This window comes from Mangifera indica, chromosome 8, assembly GCF_011075055.1.
Source record: "Mangifera indica cultivar Alphonso chromosome 8, CATAS_Mindica_2.1, whole genome shotgun sequence".
Taxonomy (NCBI): Eukaryota; Viridiplantae; Streptophyta; class Magnoliopsida; order Sapindales; family Anacardiaceae; genus Mangifera; species Mangifera indica.
Window position 1 is genome coordinate 14,274,520 of NC_058144.1, and position 23,282 is coordinate 14,297,801.

The following is a 23,282-nucleotide window of genomic DNA, read 5'->3' on the forward strand; positions in this document are numbered from 1 at the left end:
GAAACAAACAATTTACAATGCAAAATTGAGTCGAATCCTAAAAGAAACCCTAATCTTCAAGTCATGAAACACCTATATATCAAAATAATAAAATATTGAGACATACCTTATTGAAATAAAACAACACTATTTCCTTGCTTTAGTCTCCTACTCACAATTCTTCTCTTCCTAAAATCATTACTCCAAACCTTGCTCTTTGTTTTGAAAATAAGAAAATCCTCTCTCTCCCTTTATTAATAATGATTTTATTTTTCTTTAAAGATAAGTTTTTCAAAATAAGCCTACATTTATCACAAATAAAATATCTCATCTCTTAATGGAAAAATTTAACTATTATCTAGATTTTACCTAATAAAATATTTTTAAAAATTAAACTCACCTTATCCCCTAAAATTTAAATTTATCCTATTTAAAATAATGATAATAATAATTAAAAGGTGAATATTACAATGTATAGCTATCAGACTAACTACTTCATCTTGTACACCCAAATTCTCAAAAAATCTTCTTAACCAAATGGCCTCTTACACAGTTGCAGAATATGCTACAAATTCTGCTTCTATTGTGTATAAGGCTATGCATGTCTGTTTTTTACTACTTTAAGATATGGTGTCTTTTTGGAGTAAGAAAGCATAACCAAAAGTTGATTTGCATTGGTCTAAATCACCACCCCAGTCGGCATCTAAATAGCCAACAATACGTAAATCTGATCCTTGATAGTATAAACAGTAATCTACAGTACCTTTCAGATATCTCAATATTCTCTTGATAGTCTTCCCGTGTTCCTTTCTTGGATTCGATTCATATCGGCTAACCAACTAGATAGTGAAGCAAATATCAAGGCAAATACACATCATTGTGTACATGAGACTTCCAACCATATTTGAATAAGGTACTAAAGACATTTTATTTCTTTTGGTTTGAGTCTTTGGACACAAATCTTGGCTTAAAAAATCATTTTTTGGCACAAGTTTATCTACAATTTTGCAATTTGCCTTGTTAAATCATTCTAGAATCTTTTGAATATAACGCTCTTATGACAAAACTAAAAGTTTCTTAGAACGATCTTTTTTTATTTTAATACCCAAAATATAATCTACTTCACTCATATCCTTCATATCAAAATTTATGAATACCAATTTTTAATGATCATTACATACTCTAAATCATTCTGAGCTATCAATACATCATCCACATAATGAGATAAAATTGCAAACTTGTTATAAGACCTTTTCACATAAACTTAATGGTCTTGTTTTAATATCTTAAAATTATAAGACAATATAGCCTTATGAAATTTTAAGTATCATTGTCTTGATGACTATTTCAGGCCATAAATCAATCTTTGGAGCTTTCCATTTTTTGTGCTCTTGGCCTTTTACCACAAAACCTATAGTTTGATCCATGTAGATCTCTTCGTTAAGTTCTCCATTAAGAAAAACTGTCTTGATGTCTATTTGATGCAATTCTAGATCTAAATGTGTTACTACAACTAGAATTACACGGATTAAAGTAAATCTCACAATAAGAAAGTTTCTTTATAATTTATACCTTTTGTTGGGTATAGCCTTTTGCTATAAGGTGAGCTTTGTATTTGTCTATTGAGCCATCCGCCTTATGTTTAATTTTGAGAATACGTTTATTCCTAATAGGTTTTTGACCAAGTGATAAGTCCACTAAACCTCATACTTTGTTAATTTTAATGGATTTCATTTCTTCCTCTACTACTACTTGTCATCTTTCCTTATCAAAGGATGATAAAACTTCTTTGCTATTCTTAGGCTCTTTGTCTTTAGGAGGAGCAGTTATGAAAACTTCATTTTCAATTCCAAAACGTTGCTTAGGGATTTTAGGATGTTCGCTTTTACATAATTAAGAATTTGTGCTCCCACTATTCGAAATAGGTTAGAGCTTAATCTCATTGCTTCTACTATCTGGAACAGGTAAAAACATTGTCCCTTATGACATAACTGATAGTTATTGAGATGTATCTTCTTTACATTCCTCTTTTGTCTTATACAGATAAAAACTTTCATCAATGTTACCCTTTTTAGGAAAGTCGTCTTCTATGAATGTTGCATCTCTAAATTCTATTTTAGTCATTCTTCTATCAGAGTCCTCCCTTATAAACACATATCCTTTGGAGTGTTCAAAGTATCTTATAAAGATACATTTCTTTCCTCTTAGTCCTAATTTTTTGAATTTATAAAATATGTCATAGATGTATGTAGCTGACCCCCAAGGTTGATTCATATTCAAATCAGGTTTTCTACCTGTCCATAACTCATAAGGAGTAGAAGTTGCTGATTTAGTGGGTACTCCGTTAAGTATATAAGTCGTAGTTAATAGTGCATCTCCCTAATACAAAATTAGAATATTTGCTTGTGCCATCATAGACCTAACCATTTCTAACAAAGTTTGGTTCCGTCTCTCTATTACACCGTTTTGTTGTAAAGTTCTTAAAATCATTAGTTGGCGCATAATACCTTTTTCACTGTATAATTCCTTAAATTCGATAAATAAATATTCATGGTCTTAATCAGTTCTCAAGGCTTTTATTCTTTCGTCTAACTGATTCTCAACCTCATTTATATAATGCCTAAAACAATCTATTACTTTTAACTTATGGAAGATTAAATAGACATAACCAAAATATGACTTATCATCTATGAAAGTGATGAAATAGATTGCACCTTTTCTAGCTCTGACATTCATAAAACCGCAAATATCTAAGTGTACAAGTTGTAAAGGAATCTCAGCTCTAACAACTTTGCCAAAAGGTTTTCTAATAGTTTTTTCTACAAGTAATGCTCACAAACAAATATATATAATTTCGTGACAGGTTTTAATAAACCTTCACGGCTCAGTCTGTTCATTTTTTCTTGGCCAATATGCCCTAATCTAACATATCATTTATTTATATCTATGTCCAAACTACTGAGAGTTGCAAATAGTGAAAAACTAACAGAATTATTATAATTACATAATAAGGTGTCTAGCACCATAAAACTTTCAGATAGAAATCCAGGTCCATAAAATACAGTATCATAATAAATTTTAACCAAGTTCTGGGAGAATGTTAAACTGTATCCTAGTTTTAATAAAACAATTGTAAAGTCCAAATTTCATCAAATTTCTGGAGCATACAGGACATCATACAAGTATAAGGTTTGAACACTGCACAAAACCAATTTGCATATGCCTATTCCTTTAACTTCTACTTTAGTATTATTACCCATATAAATCCATTATGTTTCCCTTGATATTCGACGAAATTCCATTAAAACTTATCTATCATGAGCTACATGATTTATGGCTCATGAGTCTACAATCCACATAGAATGAGATTTAGTTAATAAAATGGTATTGAAAATATAAATCTCACAATTTGAGACAAGATAAGGTAATACCTTATTCGACTTCGTGTATTCACGAGCGAAGTAACCCTTGTTCCCATATTTGTACTAGGTCAGATTGGTCTTATCTCTTTTTCCAATATGTTTTCCTTTTTTGCACTTGAACCACTTGTTTTATTTATAGGCCCTTGGGCAATCTCTTTTCCTTTTTTTAATTTTCGTCATTTTTGCTTGTAGCCAAAAACTTCTTGGAACTGGACTTAGCAACATATGCATGCGCATGTAGTCTAGCACCCTTTAGGTGTTCAACTTCCAATTCAAGGTGGCGAACAATGTCATCAAAAGTCCTAATGTTGTCATTATGAGTCATATTGACTTTTATATGCTCCCAACTATCAAGCAATGATTGTATAATAGCCTGAACTTACTGTTCATTAGTCAGGTCATGGCCAGCTTTTTTCAATTTGGTTATCATGTTCGAAATTTCCCTTAGATGTCGCTTCATTGACTTATTGGGAACTTTCTTATACATATCAAACTTGATAGTCAATTACCTTAATTTGGATACAGTCATTCCTCTAAAATTCTCCATCAATGCCACCCACATAGCATTTGCAGTTTTAAATTGTTCATATTGATAAGTAATGTGTAATACCCTCATATACATTTCAGGGGCATTTACGTTTTTTAACCATGTTTTGAGATGCTTCCCATTTTTTAATATATATATATATATATATATATATATATATATATATATATATATATATATATATATGTTATGTATGAGTGTGTTTATATAAATATATATATGTATATAAATACAAAAAGAAAAAGAAAAAGGAAAAAAAAGAGATAAAGAGAAAAGGGATAAAAATTACATATAAATGGAGAGAAAGTCAAAAAGGGCAACTCATACCCTTTTTTCCATCACTCTCCCGTCTCTTCCATAAGGAGGCAGCTTTCCTCTTGCTTTTGTTGGAAATTTGAAGAAAAGTTGGTGATTTGGAAGGCTTTTGGAAGATAAATAAGGAAGGAAAATAAGAGGAAACACTTTAGGAGCTTTGGTAACCAAAATATCTCTTCCTTTTCCCTTTACCTATGTATATATATGTATTGGATGCATGCTATATGAATATATTAGTGTGTTTGATGTTGATTTAAGGGAGTTTGATGCTCAAAGAAGGAAGACAAAAAGGAGGGAGCCAATTTAGCAAAGATTGACTTGAAATAAGGTAAGGGGTATTATCCTTGATATGTTGCATGTTTTAGGCTTTTGGTTCCTTGGATCTAAGTTATAAATGATGATTTTGAAGTTGAGAAATGTGGTTTTACCATTTGAGATGTCTATGTGTGGGATTTTGTTCATGGCAGAAAGTTGCATAAAATTTACAATTTTGCCACTGACTTCGTCCCTCGTTTTGGCTGCCTTACCTGATGAATTATGAGTTCTATTATATTTTGTTGGAAATCTCTTTGAATCCTCTTTCCAATGATATATAGCCTGTATGAATTAGAGATTATTTGGACTGTTAAATATTGTATGAACCAAAAAGACTGCTTTACCAAATAAACAAGGGAGAGTTTTTGCCACTGATTTCATCTCACGTTTTGACTACCTTATCTAATGAATTACGAGTGCTATTATAGTTTGTTGGAAAGCTCTCTGAATTATCTTTTCAATTATATATAGCTTGTATAAATTGGGGATCATTTGGATTGTTAAATATTATATGAACCACAAGGGCTACTTTACCAAATAAACATAGGAGTCTATTTTTTGTCACTGACTTCATCTTACGTTTTGACTGTCTTATCTAATGAATTATGAGTGCTATTATAGCTTTTTGGAAAGCTCTTTCAATCCTCTTTTCAATGATATATAACTTGTATGAATTAGAAATCGTTTAGACTATGAAATTGTATGAAATAGAAGGCTGCCCTGTCAAATGAACAGGACTGTGAACAATATTTCACAGTTTTGGAAAGGAAAAGAAAGAAAAGAAAGGAAAGGAAAGAAAGGAGAGAAAAAGAAAAGAAAGAAAAACAAGAAAAGGAATTTGGGGTCAAGATTCAGGGGTCGTCCTAAGAATTTGGTCTGGTGAATTATGAATAGATTTAGATGGAAGCAAGATTAATAAGATATAAGACACACATGCATGCTATAAACTATGAGGGGGCACTTTACACTACACCGCCCGCAGTAGGGCACGTTCGTAGTAGGACATAGACCCATAGTAAGGTCTGCTCACTGTAGAGCATGCTCGCAGTAGAGCTTGATTCAGATTCAGAAATGGTGTAGTGAGAGAAAAGAAGAAAGCTCGAGCTTAGAAAAGTGCTAAATCCCTATAGTTAGCTTCCAAAAAGTATCAAATAGACATCAGATGGGACAAAATATGACCAAAATAGTAAAGAATAAACTAGATTACGCCCTCAATCTCTTATAGAGGTTAAGATGTAAGGTTGAGTCCCGAAAGTGAGTTAGAACAGGAAAAGAGATAGTTTACTTGATTCTTTCCTCTTACTGAGTGTTCTTATCACTCACTTCCTTTTCTTTCCTAATTGTAGGTACAGGTAATCGAGGTAGCTGTGAGGCAGGGTCAAGTCAGCGTAGGTAGATCTGGTTGGAGTAGGTTATCTCTAGTTTATATTACATGTATACAGTGGCATGTTCTTGTTAACTTTTGACTTTTTAAGATTATGGTACAGTTGCATATGATTACTCCCTGTTTTCAAATGCTTTCAGATGAGTTTTCATATGAGTATATACATCTTTTGTTTACTTTCATATTTTCAGTTTTCTTGGAATGCTTCCTAAACACTTTTAATGATGCGTTTATTTTAAAGTATTTTAAAAAGAAAAAAAAAATAGACGCTCCAAATATTAATTCGTAACATTTCTCCTTTGGTGGGTAGTACTTCTAGGGAGGGATGTTACATAATGTCAACATTCATTGACTTGATAAGTATTCCTTTAGCAGTTGAATCTTTCTTTTTCCACGCATTGTAAGCATCCATGTCACGCTTGTGTTATGTAGTGTTAGGATTATGCCCCTTAGCCAGCTAGGGCTCTTCTATAACTTGATTAACAGCTTTCAAGGCATTATGTTTATCTAGGATATAATGCATTCTCATTTTCTAGATCTTGTAATTGTCCCCATTCAGTCTGTCTCATTTATTCAAATAGGGAATAATGTTTTTTGAACCAATTATTTTATATAACTACAAAGATATGCCAATACAACACCAACAATAAGATATCTATACATTTTATTGTCACAATTGTGCATTAAAAAAATTAAAATATTTCACATAACGCATAGATTTGAAAGTTCAATATGTTTCCAATCATTATCTACGAGAAAATTATCAATATTTTAACAATTAATCTAATTGCATTAATGAATATTTTAGACGAGAATAGTTAAATTCTATCAATATTAGAATTCCCACAAATAGTCATAATAATTATTGAATCAACATATGATTCAATATATTCAAAATTCAAAAAAAACTACACAATAGCATAACTGAAAAATTGAAAATAAGCATGAAATTTAAATATTTCAATGACTGAGACCATCTTTTGAACAATCCTTGACTTGAGATTTGTATGATTTAAAATAAGACATCTTAGCAATCAGCCGCTCTTCATATTTATAGGTACTCGATCTCCATCAATCGAATTGAGAAAAAACATTTTTTCTATGTTTAATGATATTAAGAGTTACTTTATCCATGATAAAGTTATTATATTGCTTGCGATAGTTATTATATTGCTTGCGATAGCCAACATGCCTCGCATTTTGTTGGTTTCAAAAAATGGAGAGAGCTGTTGATTTTCTTATGTTCATTAAAATTTTGTGTTCTTCATGAGTTGTAATTTATCCACACATTGCCAATGATTCTTGAATTTCTTGTCCCGGAAAAGATTAGGAATTATATGAGTCTAATGATTTGGCAATGACAATAGTAGTCTGTATATCCTCTCCATTTCAATTAATTTTATACCATTGTCTTTTAAACCAAAATATCTCTCATTCATGAGACCAAGGTGAGTAAACAGATTGTGCTCTGGATTCATCTTATGTTTCAAATAATTGTGTTTAATCAACATGTTCACCCCTATATATGAATAACAAACAGATAATAATAAATTACACATGCATAACTACATAAACAACACATGTTTAGCAATGTATAATTCAAAACCATCATCTAAAAAACACCTATAATTGTTCAATTCATGCAAAAACAGGTCATATAGAATAAGATCGATAGAATCTAAGTTTATATAGGTTGTCAAAGACATACAGAAGCATGCACATGCTCTTATAGGTTGAAAATTTAGGTCACACATCAGAGAATGTTTCTCACACACCGAGGAAAGGTCATCATACGCTTGCATGCGTCGGTGTTAGATTTTTCCTTGTTGGTGAAACTTTTGACCATTAGCTAGTCAAACATTGACCATTGACAATCATCTAACCCATGGATTGACCTAGGTTAGGTTTCTCAGTTGACCAAACAGGTTGACTCATTAACCAACGGGTTTTGACCAACCTGTTGACCAATGGGTCAGATAATTGGGTTTTCCTAACCTGATTTCGATAAATTTGCCTTTGAAATTCAATAAAGTTGATGCGATTTCAATGCAATCTTTCATCGCTAAACATGCATATCATATTTAGAATTCATTCTAACATGATTCTAAGCAACAATTATACAAAATTACATCGAATTCATCCATAATTTGAAAACTGGCCCATACAAATTTATATTAAAATTGGTCACTATTCATAGCAATTAATTTCTAAAAAACATGCTTTAGAATCATGCTTACATCACCAACATCACACTCTAACATATAACCATGCTCTAATACCAATGTTAGTAGAAATTATATAATTCTAGGATCATAAAAAACATACTCGGATTTATGATATTCTTGTACTCTGATGATAATTGGTGATCCACACATTCCAATTATCAATCCACAACACAATTTGCGTAATTGTCTTTCTGTATTCTGTGATAATTTTGCAGAGAAAGAGTAGCTACAAAGAGACCGTAATTTTGAGAGTTTTGAAAACCATCCATAAAAGTTACGCAACTTTTTAATTAATATGAGAGGCAGTTGGGAATTCAAACTTTGAAATCCCAATTGCAATTAACCTTTATAATTGTCAAAGGCAGTAAAGTCATTTTCTTTGCAAGGGTTAATTAATAATATATTTTAACCCTAATGGATTAGGTTAACCCATTACAGTGGGCCAGATCCAATACATGCCTAAACATAACATCATTAATGTATAAATTTCATAAGCATAAAGATATAAACTCAAACCCTAATCACACCTTTACGCATTCATAATATCACGTACACCATCAATCTTAGCAAATCACCATTAAAACCATTTAAAGAATTTAGTAAACATGCCTATGGCATACAGTAAGCGCTATAATGAAAGGATAATCACATAATCATAAATATACACATTATGCACACCATTTAGCCATGGCTGATTATCATCTATTGAAATGAATGCAAACATCAATAAAATGATCCCAAGAAACACAACCTATCATTCATAAAGGTATACACACTCTCTTAACAAACTAAGAAATGGTTCTTGTTCACCTTTTGCAAGAATTTCAACAATCATACAAGGCTATTAAAGTTTCTTTTCTCTCTTAACAATTTTCACCGAAGAAAACCAACCAAAAAATGTCGTTTAAAACCTAAACTTATAGAGTTAACCTTTTTCTCTCTAGCACACACCTCTTTTAGGGTTATACTTTTTCGTGTGTTTGAGTAAAGATCCCCAAAATCATGATAATGTGCCACTTTTAAACACAATTTTCATAACTAAATAAACAGGGATTTATCTTACTGGTGATCGATCATTCATTTTGTTTAAAATTATGTACATGGCTCTAACCAACTTACTAACATGAAAAACTATGTACAAACGTTCATGAGCTTATGAACTGCTATTCATAGGCTGAAATTAAACATTCTTATTTAATTTTATCTCATTTTGGTCCACTGTCAACATGGGTCAACTCACAACACTTGAAATGACTATTTTATCCTTAATCTTACTTGTGACTGCTACAATTCCTCCCTTACTTTTTGAAATTTTGTCCTAGGAATTTGTTAGAAATAACTTAAGATAATGGCTCATCATAGCTTTTTCCACCTCTCAAGTAGCCTCCTTAATCTTATGTTCCTCCAAAAACCTTGACTAGCAAAATTTGTTTGTTTTGGAGCTCTTTAACCTATCGGTCCAGTATCTACACCAATCTCTCTTCATAACTCAGGTCATCTGAGAGCTCAATGGCCTTAAATCTTAGCACATTTGAAGCATGACATCTCTAAGGTATTTACACATTAAAAACATTATGGATTTGATCCATGTTTGCTGGCAATGCAAGTTTATAGGCTACTTTACCAACCTGCTCAATTATCTTATGCAGGCTAATGAATTTGGGAGCTAACTTACCCTTTCTCCCAAATTTCAACACATTCTTTAAAGGGGCAACTTAGAAGAATACTTTGTCATCCATATTAAACTCTAGCTCATGTCATCTTTGGTTGGCATAACTTTTCTATTGATCCTAGACCTATTTCATTTTTTTTTCTGATTCTTTTTACATCCTCAACTATTCTCTAGGTCATCTCTGGCCTAATAGATTACTCAAAAGCATCCCTTTCACGAATCTCATCCCAAAAAGGAGAACAAAACCTTCAACCATACAAAGCTTCTTAAGGCACCATTTTGATCATTACTTAACAACTATTATTGTTGGAAAAATCAACTAAGGGTAACAACTCGACCCAACTTGCCCAATAATCCAAGTAAAAGGCTCTTAATATATCATCCAATAGTTGGTTAACCCTTTCTGTCTGACCATTCATCTAAAGGTGGTAAGTTATATTAAAAGCTAGCTTTATACCTAAAGATCTTTGTAGACTTCTCCAAAAAGCTGACACAAACCTTGTGTATCTATTTGACATTATTGTTTTGGGTGTCCTATAAGTCTAACTATCTTTGTCATGTAGATACAGCCTAACTGGTCTATAGAGTAGTATCCTTCGCCAGTAGGAAATAGGTAGCCTTGGTTACCTTATCCATGATTACCCATAAAGCATTATACCCTTTCACTTTTGGAAGTCTGACATGAACTCTATAGAAATGTTGTCCTATTTTCACTCGGGCACACTCAAAGCTTGTAACAACTTTGATGGTTTTCGGTGCTTAATTTTAACGTGTTGGCACGTGAGACACTTAGCTAAAAACCCTCTCACATCTCTTTTTATTCTTGACCACTAAAAACCCTTCTTTAAATCTTGATACATCTTCATACTCTTAGGATAGGTCGTGTAAAGAGAACTATATGCTTCAGTTAAGATCTTCAGTCTCAACTCTGAGTCTTGAGGTACACATAATTTGCCCTGAAATCTTAACAACTTATATATAATCTTAAAGTTTGGCTAAAACCCATCTTTGATCCTCTAGTTCATTTGGGTGCATCATTCATCAAAAGCTTGCTTTGCCTAGACCTATTCTAATAGAGTTGACTTGATCTCTAACTTAGCTAATGCCCTCACTACCTACTCTATCTATTCCTTTTCAAACTCTATTTAGTTCTCTTTTTGAGCAAAAATCTATGACAAGTACATTTTTCTACTGAAGGCATTAACCATCACATTTGTATTACCAAGGTGGTACCTAATGTCATAATCATAATCTTTTACTAGCTATAACCATTTCTGTTGCCTCATATTTAACTCCTTCTTAGTAAAGAAGTACTTCAAACTTTTATGATCCGTATAGATGTTGCATCAAACTTTATATAAATAATGCCTTCATATTTTTAGTGCAAAGACTATTGGTACCAACTCTAGCTCATTAGTCAGACATCCAGTCTCAAAATCCTTCAACTGCCTTAAGGCACAAGTTATCACTCAGTTTCATTGCATTAATAAAACTCCAATCCCACTATGAGAGGCATCATTATAGATATCAAATTCTACCCTATCCTCAAGTAAGGTCAATAATCTATTAATGTCAAACTCTATTTCAAATCCTAAAAGCTTTGCTCATAGGTGTTAGTCCACTAAAATAGTGTCTTTATATTAGTAAGAATCGTAAAGGACTTAGCTAACTTGGCAAATCCATAAACAAATATCCAATAGTAACTTGCCAAACCAAAGAAGCTTTAAACCTCTTTAACAGTCCTCGATCTTTACCAATCCACCATGACTGCTATCTTACTTAGGTCCACTAATACCCTTTTAGTTGATATTACATTTCCCAAAATGGTTACCCTATCTATCCAAAATTTATACTTGGAGAATTTTGCATACAAAGTTTTCTTCCTTAGTCTTTGAAATACAAACCTTCCATTTTTCCCTACTCTTCGAACTAATCTCCATCATCTAGACTGAATTTTAGCTTTCTTTCTTTGACAATCAATTTTAGCTTTGTACCTTCCCAAGATCATGTTCAAATATGGCATCCCAAACAGTATTAAGTGTACCATCATTGCCTACCTTTAATTCCTATTATATGCCCTAACAATATTTGATCATTAATGACCATATCTTTATTTGATAGCTTTATTTTGACTTTATGTGCCACTATGACCAACTTAACTCATAACCTCTGCATTATGCCTTTTGCTACAAAGTAATGTGTTGCATCATAATCAATTAGCACATATAAAGGAGTTTCAAGGAATAGTAACTAACTAGTTACAATTGATAGTGTAACACCCACAGATAAGATTAAGGGTAGACTTATGTTAATCGTGGACCAGAATAAGTTGAAATTGAATAAGAATATTTAATTTCAACTTATGAATAACCATTTGTAAGTCTACAAACATTCATGCATAGTTTTTCACGTCAGCAAGTTGGAAAGAGCTACATACATAATTTTAAACAAAACAAATATATGTTTACCTATAAGAGGAATTATGGAAATTGCATTTATAAGTGGCACATTTTCATGATTTTAGGGATATTTTACCCAAACATACAAAAACCTATTTAACCTAATTTTGTGTGCACTACAAAGAAAATGGCTAATTCATTGATTTTGGTGGTAAGAAATGGTTTTTGAAGATCTTTGGTGGACGAAAGAGTTAGAGAAAAGGAGTTTTTCTATCAGCTATCCTTTAAGCAAAACCCAAGATACCAAGAACATAGGAATCACTCCTAAACTATTGAAAATGTTGTTTTATGTGTGTTGATGATTGGATGGTGTCAAAAATTGATTTTCCTCACATTATAGATTGATGTTTCTAGTGATAGTGATTATTGCATGTATTTTGAGGATATTGCTTTGTGTATTATGTATATGTTTATCGTCTTGCCTTGCAGTGCATATAAAGAGTCATAAGTACATTTGTTAAACACTTTAGATGATTTTGATAGAGATTTGTTGAAGTTAATGGTATGTGTGTAGTAGTGCTTGCTTAAAGGTTGTGATTAGGGTTGAGTTTTATCTCTCTTTGTTTATGAAAGTAGTATATCCATGATTACTGTATTTAAACATGTTTTGGTGTGTGATTTCTATTAATTACTAAGTTGAAATATCATGAATTGGTTATGTAGCATTTAGGCTTTCAAAACAATGTATTTTAGTAGTTTCAAATGTCATAAATGGTTATTCATCAAATACAAACGAATGTTCCATGCCTTGAATGAACTGTCCACACATCGTGAACATTCTTTCATGTAATAGTGAACATCCATTCATGGCTTATAATTTTTTTAATGAGGTCATACAAACGTGTATGTACATTTCTCATAACTCATCTTTGTTAGAAAAGATATCACAAATGATCATTCATTAGACATGAACAAACAAACGTAGTGTAGAAAGACTAAAGTACCTTTAGGACCTAAGAATGAGCAACAAGGAAAGTAATGAACATTTATCGAAGGATGATGAACAAACGTTCATTAGACTAGGAAATGAACAACCATTAGTGTCTTGTATAAATAACTAAGAATAAGTAATAAATCCTTAAAATCCAAGGTATGAGTAAGACCTATGAAATAAGTTACTGCCTTAAGAGTCCAAGTTATATCAAGAAAAAAGTGAAAACATTATGAGCTCACAGTTATGTAGCTTGAGATAACATCATGCTTAGTATGATTGTACCATAGTTAGGGGTACAAGTTTTAAGGTCATTATAAGGAGGCACTTGTGAGATATTCCTTACATTGCCTACAATAAGGCACAATATGTAGTAAGGCCATTGATTCGTAATAGAACTTGATCATTTGTAGCAGTATGTGGAAAGTTGTAGTAGGCTCGAGTTTAATCATAGTCCGATAATGATGTTAGGAGTCGATTACATAGTTATGATACTTATATGGCTAGGGTGTCAAATCTTTATTTCAACTAAGTCTAATCAGTAAGTCAGTTACAATTTAGTTTAAGGTTAAGTGAATTTTTACTTGTAAGTGCCTAGTGTAAATAGGATCTTGTCGGTTCACTAGATATGAGGCACAAGGATCAAATTAGTGAGGTAGGTTTAAAAGACCCAATAGGTCTCCTGGGTTTATGTCATCTAAGTGGAGTAAATGGCTTACTCTTGATGCCTAGTGTAGTATAAACTGAGTTTAGAGACAAAATAGGAATTTAATAAAGTTTAAGTTATATTCATATTCACTGAATGTTTATCACTCACAATTTCTTATTTTGTCTATTTTGTAAGAGATAGAGTTAAGCGATGGATACAATGTGAGGTTTTGGTAGACATGAGAAGTAAGGGCCAAAATATTAATTTATTTCATGTTTCATGTACTTTTATGTTTTCAGTAAACTATGGATAATGAAACATTGTTTTTTAGGCATTTGAATTTATGTTATAATTGAAACATCCTTTGTATGTTTTTCACATTTTGTTTTTCAAATAAAGGTATTTCGGTATTTCATTATTAAAGATATTTAATTTTTTGTTGTTTTTGTTTCAATAATTGCATTGAGTGTCAATGTTAGTAATACATTATGTTGGAAAACAATACTTCTAGAGAGGTGTTACAAATGCACTCACTTTTACTTGGCCATGAGCGATTACATACACCTTAGTTATGGCACTATCTTTTGTCTACTTTACTTTTGACTAGGTTGTGTAATTTTTTGCTAGATGCCTTGGTTGTTTGTATTTGAAACATACCTTTTGGTCTATGAGACATTTGCCTAGTACTACTTGTCATATTTTTGACATGTAGGGGTATATGACTTCTCTTTCCTCTTGTTGGCTTTCTAGTTCTTCATTCCCTTTGCCTGGAAGGGCATCTTGTCCTTATTGGACCTTTTCTGTTATGTTTGGTCCACGAGACTAATACTTTTGTTAAAAATGACAACTAGTAATGGCTTCTAGTTTTTTTTTTAGACAAACACCTCTAACCTGAGGGTTCTTCCCAAAGCGTCACTATATGTCTATGATGGCATTGATCCCATCATTACATCACAAGCTATTGTTAGATTTAGCTTGTGGATAAACTTTTTCATTCTGTTCAACTTGGCACTCATCATTCCTGGTGCAAAACGAATAAAAACATTAAATCTTATAGAGTAATTTTTCACTATGTTGTTCCCCTGAGTAAGGTTAATGAACTTTTGGGCCCTTAGGTAGTTCATAGTAGTTGTTTTATACTCTGCTTCAAATAACTTCCTAAAATCTGCCCAGGTAACATTGGTGATCCTTACTGTTTCCAATAGGAGATTCCACCAAACTCTTGCATGTGACTTTAGCATGTATGTGGCATATATTACTTTCACCATGTTCGTCATCTTGAGCAAGAACATGGTACTCTTAATAGACTTTAGCCATTCCTCAACTATGGTAGGGTCTTTGGTACCTGTAAACTTTTGAGGTTGATGCTACTCAATAGACTATAAATTAAGTGTAGTTAAGTCCTTCTTAGAGTTGGGATTTCTATAGAAATTTTTTCATTAACCTCTTACATTGGTGAAACTTGTACTGATTCATTTGTCTATGCAAGAGCCACCCCTATTGTTGCTCCCTAAGCATCTTGTAGATCAAATTCTTGATATCCGTAACATTTAATCCAAACTAAAAGGTTAGGAGAGTTGTCCCTCAAGCTTGGGCCTTTTATTGGTTGCCTTGACCATTACCATTCAATCATCTAGATCTCTTAATCATGAATTCTGAAAACTCACATAGGTTATTAGCATTTCTCAAATAACAAGAAACTTCATAAACTATACTTATAGTGATTGGTTGTGAGTACGGTCAACGTAACGTGAAGGGTATACATGTCTTTTCTTAAAACCTTTTTCTAAGACATCCTTTGGGTACTAAAATCATGCTCTGATACTAACTGTAACACTCCCTTTAGAAATACTTCCTTCTAAAGGAAAACATTATAGATATTGACTACTAGTGTAACTATTTAAATGAAACAAATCAATAAATTAACTTTAACAATAATAATGGACTGAAAGACCTTTATTTATTTAAAGAAACAGAGTGCGTAAAATGAACAAAGGATGTCTCAACATAAAAACAAGTTCAAATGCCTAAATACAATAATTGGTTGTTCATAGTTTATTGAAAATGTAAAAATACATGAAACATAAAATAAAATGACATAATTGACTTATTGCTCACGTATACCGAACCTTTGCACCGAACCTATAACTTAATTTTATCTCCTATAAAATAGACAAAATAAGAAAAGGTGAGTGATAAACACTCAATAATGTGGAACATAAAGTAAACTTTTATAAATTCTTATTTTGTCCACAAACTTAACTCACACTAGTTTAGTCATCAAGAGTAAGCTATTTACTCTACCTAGATGACGTGAACTCCTACTTAACTATTTAAAACTAAGATCTAATGGATCTCTCGAAACTGCCTCACTACTTGTCCTCGTACCACATATCAAGTGATCCCTCGAGATCTTATTTTTACTTGAAACACTATAAGTGAAAACTTAATTTAAATTGAACTATCGTTGTCATACCAATCAGACTAAGTCAAAACAGGGATTTGGCACCTTGACCATGTGAGCAATACATACTATGCAGTTTACTCCTTACACTACTATTAGACTGTTGTCTATTTCGAGCTTGCTGCAGCTCACTACACCTTATTGTCGGTGATAAGGTTTTACTATGAAATATTGGTCCTACTGCAAATCGTGCCCTATTGCAAGTGGCGTAAGAAGTGTCTCATAAGTAACCACTCATGACAACCTTAAGACTTGTATCTCTAACTATGGTACAATCATACTAAGTATGCATGCTACCTAGTTATAAGCTCATAATGTTTTCACCTTTTCTCTAATATAAATTGGACTTTTGAGGTAGTATTCTATTCTATTAGTCTTTCTCCTACCCTTGGAGTTTTTAGGATTCATTATTTATCCCTAAATCATTCGTATAACATGACTTATGATCGTTCATAACCTACAAATGGTCATTCATTATTTGTTCTCAACGAACAGACATTCCTAATCTAATGAAAAGGCATTTATCAGCCTTTGATGCACTTCTATTCCTCTTTATCTAATTGGTTCCTAAGCTCTAAGTATATTTTAGTCTTTCTACACTATGCATGACTATTTATTTTTTTGAATGGACATTCGTGACATCTTTTCTGAAGAAGATGAATAACAAGTAACATACATGCATGTTTGTCCAACCTTGTTTAAGAAATTACAAACCATGAATGGGTGTTCTCTATCATATGAACAATTGTTAATGACATTTGAAAACACTCTTGCAGACATGGGGTGGTTGTTCGTCCCAAACAAATGGTCATTCATGATATCTAGAAACAAAAACAAAAAAACTACTTATAAAATGTTATTATCTATTCCCAAACAATTTAAAAAACGTTTCAAGACGATAATTAACAGCAGACTTACAATAAAACATGCCTAAGCACACCAATCACGAATGTATTAATTTCATAAACATAAATACATAAATACATAAACCTAAACCCTAATCACACCTTTAGGTATTCACGTCATCATATACACTATCAGTCTCATCAAATCACCACCAAAATCATATAAAGAATTTAGTAAACGTACATGTGACTTATTGTAAGCACTGCAATGAATGATTAATCACATAATTATAAATATACACATCTTAACAACACCGTTTAGACATAACTCATCATCATATACCAACATCAATGCAAACATCAATAAAATAATCTTAAGAATCACAACCTATCATCTAATAGGTATACACACTTTCCAAATAAACTAAGAAATAGTTCTTACTTACCTTTTGCAAGAATTTCAACAATCACCTAAGGTTACCAAACTGCCTTTCTCTTCTTACAATTTTCGCCTAAGAAAACCCATCAAAAAACATTACCTGAAACCATAACTTACAAAGTCATTCATCTTCTCTTAGCATACATTTCTTTTATGGTTAGATGTTTTTGTGCATTTGAGTAAAGATCCCCAAAATCACGATAACATGCCACTTTTTAATGTAATTTCTATAACTAAATGAATGGGCATTCACCTTATTGATGAACAGTTATTCGTTTTGTTTAAAATTATGTATGTGGCTCTTATCCAAACTATTGACATGGAGGACTATGCACTACCATTCATAAGCATACAAACGATCTTTCATAAGCTAAAATTAAATATTCTTATTTAATTTTAGCTCATGTTGGTCTACGATCGACATGGGTTAACTCACAACACTTGAAATAACTATTTTACCTTTAATTTTACTTGTGGATGCTACACGTGTCTATCTCAATAACTCCTTAATATGAATTGATATACATTAATGACTAACTGTATGATTTAGATTGAGCTGCAGACCAATCCCACTGTGGCCATAGTTTTGAGTAGTTATTAATGTCTTATAGTATTTTCATTTGAGATATCTTTTCTTATACTCGAGAGTAATAAATCATTTATTGATGCATTATAGCCTCCATTTACATCTTGATAGGACCAATCACCACTATTATGGTTGCCCTTCTTAGATGACATGTTGGGTGGCATTAAACTATATCGATTCTTATACAAGATAGTTTGATAACCTCAAGTCTAAGGATCATATGTACCCATGAATCAAAAGATATATTCCATAAACACTCGAACAACTATCCATATGAAAATTCTCAAGTTCGATCAATACGTCTCCATACAGCTTTCACAAGGCACATGAGATTAGCTTTTCTCCAATGATTTTTCTAGTTTTCTAGCAACCAAAATGACAAAAAAGGTTAGTACATCATCCCTTGTCATGTTTTAATCATTTTGGTGTTGAGATTTTATTGATTGGATAAAGATTTTGGGTTTTTTTAGTTAAGGCTTTTGGTTTTAAACATTTGATTTTCTTGGTCAATTATTGTGTTGTAATGGATAAACTGATTGAGCGCTATTGTGTTAGAGTAGGTGTATATTCGTTTTTTGTTCAAATGGTAGTTAGAAAATGAAATTTTGATTTAAAAAAAATGGAATTCGGGGGTGGGTCACATTCTACCTTAGAGGAAAATGTTCTACCTCGAGAAATCTCGAGGTGGATAATCTTCCCTTGAGGTAGAGTGAAGCCTTGGGTAATCTCAAGGGAAATGAGAACTTGTGATTTTTTAAACAGTAACATTTTCAGGAGACCTTGGGGGAACCACGAGGGCATTTGTAGGATGGGAAAAATTTTGATTTTTTAAATAGTGAAACTTGGGAAACTCAAGGGAGCAGGGAAATTATGAGTTTTTAAACAGTGTTAATATTTAAGGGGGCAAATCACAAGTTTAGGGGGCAAATTGATTTTTTTCTATTCTATAGATTTTTAACATATAGTTTTCAAATTTTATGTTAGTTTTTTCTATTCTAGTGTATTTCGATGTGTAGTTTCCAAATTTCAGATCCTTTTTCTAGTTTTTCCCATTCTAAGGATTTTTAACGTATAGTTTTTGAATTTCAGATTTGATTTTTTATTTTTCTCATTTTAGGGGTTTTTAATGTGTAATTTTCAAATGTCAGGTCTGTTTTAATTTTTTCTCTTTCAAGGGTTTTTTGACATGTGTCTTACGATAGCTACAACATACTTGTATGAAATATGTGATAGCTAAAACTTCATGCATATATATGTCTACTCATGAAAGTTTATAACATCGATATAACCTCCACAATCTATAAACTGATACCAAACATTTGTAATCAGATATACCTCCAAGTTTAAAGACTTTAACACATGGTGGGCAAACTTCTCCATTGTCTATGGTGTAACTTAATGGGTGCACTTATCTACAATATTAAAAATCATTAGCATGTCCGTTAGCAAATAAGTGTAGAAAGACATGATCAATTAAATAATTAGTCTTAAAACTATACATATTTGCATGGTTTCTCTTCTTGTGAAACCATCGTTGAAAGGTGCCCTAAATAAACTTAGCCAATATCTTAATAGGCAAACCTCTCTCGTGTCTGATAAGTGCATTAAATGACTTTGTGATGTTGATTATCATTATGTTATACCTATTGCCTAGAAAATGTGCTCTGCTTTAATGATGATACCCCACCTCACATAGGTAATCCCTCTTTTCCAAGTACATCTCATCAATTTGTCTCATCATGACCTCAAAATCTACCTTTGTATAGGCTTTTGTTGCTTTCCGGTACAAGTATGCAACCTTGGAGTTACATTTTTACTTCAATCGCATATTACAATGAATGTGATGGTAATAACATTCATGATGTACATTAGAAAGACCTAATCGTTGTTGAGTAGATGGTGTGTGTGGATCTAAGATTATTGTTAACTTTGGTATTTCACTAATGCAATCTTTAAGTTTTGTCAAAAACCAAGACCACGTTAGATAATCTTCCTTTTATCCCATGTCAAAAGTTATTGGATATATCTTATTATTACCATCCAAGGCCATTGCGAGAAATAAATACCCCAAATATCAACCCTTTAAAAAAGTAGCATTAATGCAAATTATTGATCGAATGTGTCATTGAAATGCATAGATGTAACAACCCAATGCCATAAAAAATATTGAAAGTAATGCTCTTCATCTAAATTGTAGCAATAATCTGGTAATAGCATAAACTACTCTTTTAGTGAGCCTCTCAATAACTGTAATGCCTAATTTCTTACCCCCAAAGCCTATAAATATGATATATCAATTTTATACCTATCGGTGATGTTGATAATGTTCTCTTTAGGTTGATAAATATGATCAACCGACACAAACTTTGACTTCATTAATTAACCTAAAGCTCAAGTCCTAGCTTGCCTATGATATGACATTATCTAATCTCTTGAACATGTGTGCGTGGGATTCATAGAACAGACTTGGAATAGGTTAGTGGGTTTTAATATTTTTCCCTTTGCCTCGTATTGGCATTATGGATCAATGCACTTAACCTCTTATCTCCCCATATCTAACTTTGACATTTTGTACTAGAATCCTTTCTCTAATGCAAATTGAGTCATTACATCTATAAAGTGTTTTTTATTATTAAATAAGTCATAAATTTTTACTGAATTCCTTTCTCATATTGATCTTGCACCATTTGATGTTGAAGGCTGCGAAGGAAAATTGGGTAACCACTTAAATGGATCAATAAAGAGATTATCGAAAAATAGTCTAACATAATTGTTGTCACCCATGCAAAATGGAGACTACTTATATCATAGTTAACATGTGACGTTTTCTCGAAGTTTGGCTTATCAAGAGAAATATCAACCATCTTTTTCCCATCAAAGTTACCTAATCTAGAACCCTCTCTTTGTCTCCATGAACCTATTCTTCAATAATATACAATACATCATTATGAAAAATTGGTGAGTCTTCCCCATCAGATTCTTGTGTCAAGTTCACCATCATCATTATCATTGTCATTGTTTTCTTCTTTTCCTTGTGCTTCGATAATGGTATATGTAACAAAAACTAGAATACATTCTTCAAAATATTTAGACATGTTAATAAGACCTTCGACATCTTCATCATTTTTTATTTTTATTGGGAATTTCAGGTTGAAACATTTTGGTTTCATACATAGCTGAATATTATTCAAGATCAAATCGATATCATACTTTTCATTCAATAACTAGGTAAATCTCTTGAGTGTCGTTTTCTCTAGAATTTTAACCACTCTTTTATGACCTCAAATGTATTTCATTTCATTCTGATCACTTTGAATATATTATCCTTCATAATGAATAATAGCATAACCCGTCATTTCAATAATCAATCCTATAATGACCAATATTCCGTAACTTTTATTAGAAAAATCCACTATAAATTGTATCAATATAATTAACTTTATTTCATGAATATAAATTCTACATCATTAATTTAATACAAATTTTATCATTAATTTACCCTCAAAGTGTAAAATATCATAATACCTCCTTATCACTAAATATCAATATCAATTTACACTTAACTTAGATAAATATCAATTCAACCCCCTTATTCCAAAAAGTTCCATATACACCATATATATTGGAAAATTTCATTTAACCTCACATTGTTACTTATCCCTTCACCATGCATGGTATAATATCAAAATGCCCCACAAACTCAGTTATTGTCAATTATCAAAATACCCCCTATATTATTATAAATTCCATTTAACACCCTTATGCATTCTCTAGTATCAAAATACCTCCTATATTTTCACAAATTTCATTTAACACCCTCATATTTTGTATAACATCAAAATGCCCTATATATTATTGTGAATTTCATTTAATACCCTCATATATTGACTAGTATCAAAATATCCCCTATATTTTTCTAAATCATTTTATGGCAAAATTCTGTATTAATATTTAAAATATATGAACTTGAGTTAATAAATAAATTATGTTTTGAATTAAGATTATATAAATACCTTGTTATTATGAACCAATTTTCTTCAAATCGAATTTAAAAATACAAATTGTCTTCCTTTGAATGAACCCATAGTATCGGATATTGAGTGAAACTGAAAATCTGAATGATGTGATGAATGCATAAAGGGTGGTGGTTTATATAGAAGACATGAAGGGCATTTTTGGTATTTTGTTGTGAAAAATAGTTAGGCATGCTTGCTTAAGTTATTTGGCTTTTGCTTATTCTCACTTCAGTTCTTTAAACTTGGGCATTTTTATTTTAAACCTATTATATTTAGGCAATTAATTTAATTTCCCTTTTAAGATTTACTATAATTTTTCAACATTTTTTTATTTTACAATATAAATTTCACTATCTCACTTCAAAAGGGTTTGTTTTAAATAAATAAATATTTTATTACATTCATTTATCTTAACCAATTTTTTTAAATTTGAATTTATAATTATTTATTTAGATTTGTTACATAAACAAATTATCTTGAAAAACATAATGATAAGTTAAAAATTAATTTTATGGATTTTGATATTTGAATTTTTAATATTTTTTTAACGAAAAGAATGAATCTAAAACTAATCCGGTTCACAAGTTTTAATTTATTTCCCTCACTATAATAAGATGGTATAGTATTAAACTCATTTATATCATTAAAGAGAATACAAAAAACACCTCAATCGCATGGATTTTATTAACCTTATAAGGGTGTTTGAGATTTTTAAGAGAGGTTTAGATAATTAAAAAAGACTTTCCCAATAAACAAATAAATCCCAAAAAGGGAAAAATAAAATAAAATCATATAATATAAAAAGGTTTCTTAATATGAGTATTTAATAGTTCTCCAAATTGTATGGGATACCTTAATTCAGAAAACTAACTTTACAATAAACACATTCCTTATTGTAACATAGTTTGTTTGTTTGTTTTTTTATTATGTATAAATTTTTGGACCAATACTATGTGTACCCACTTTGGGTACATAAATATATACACACTCATATGTGTCATCATATAATTGATTATTGTTTTATTTTTAATTCA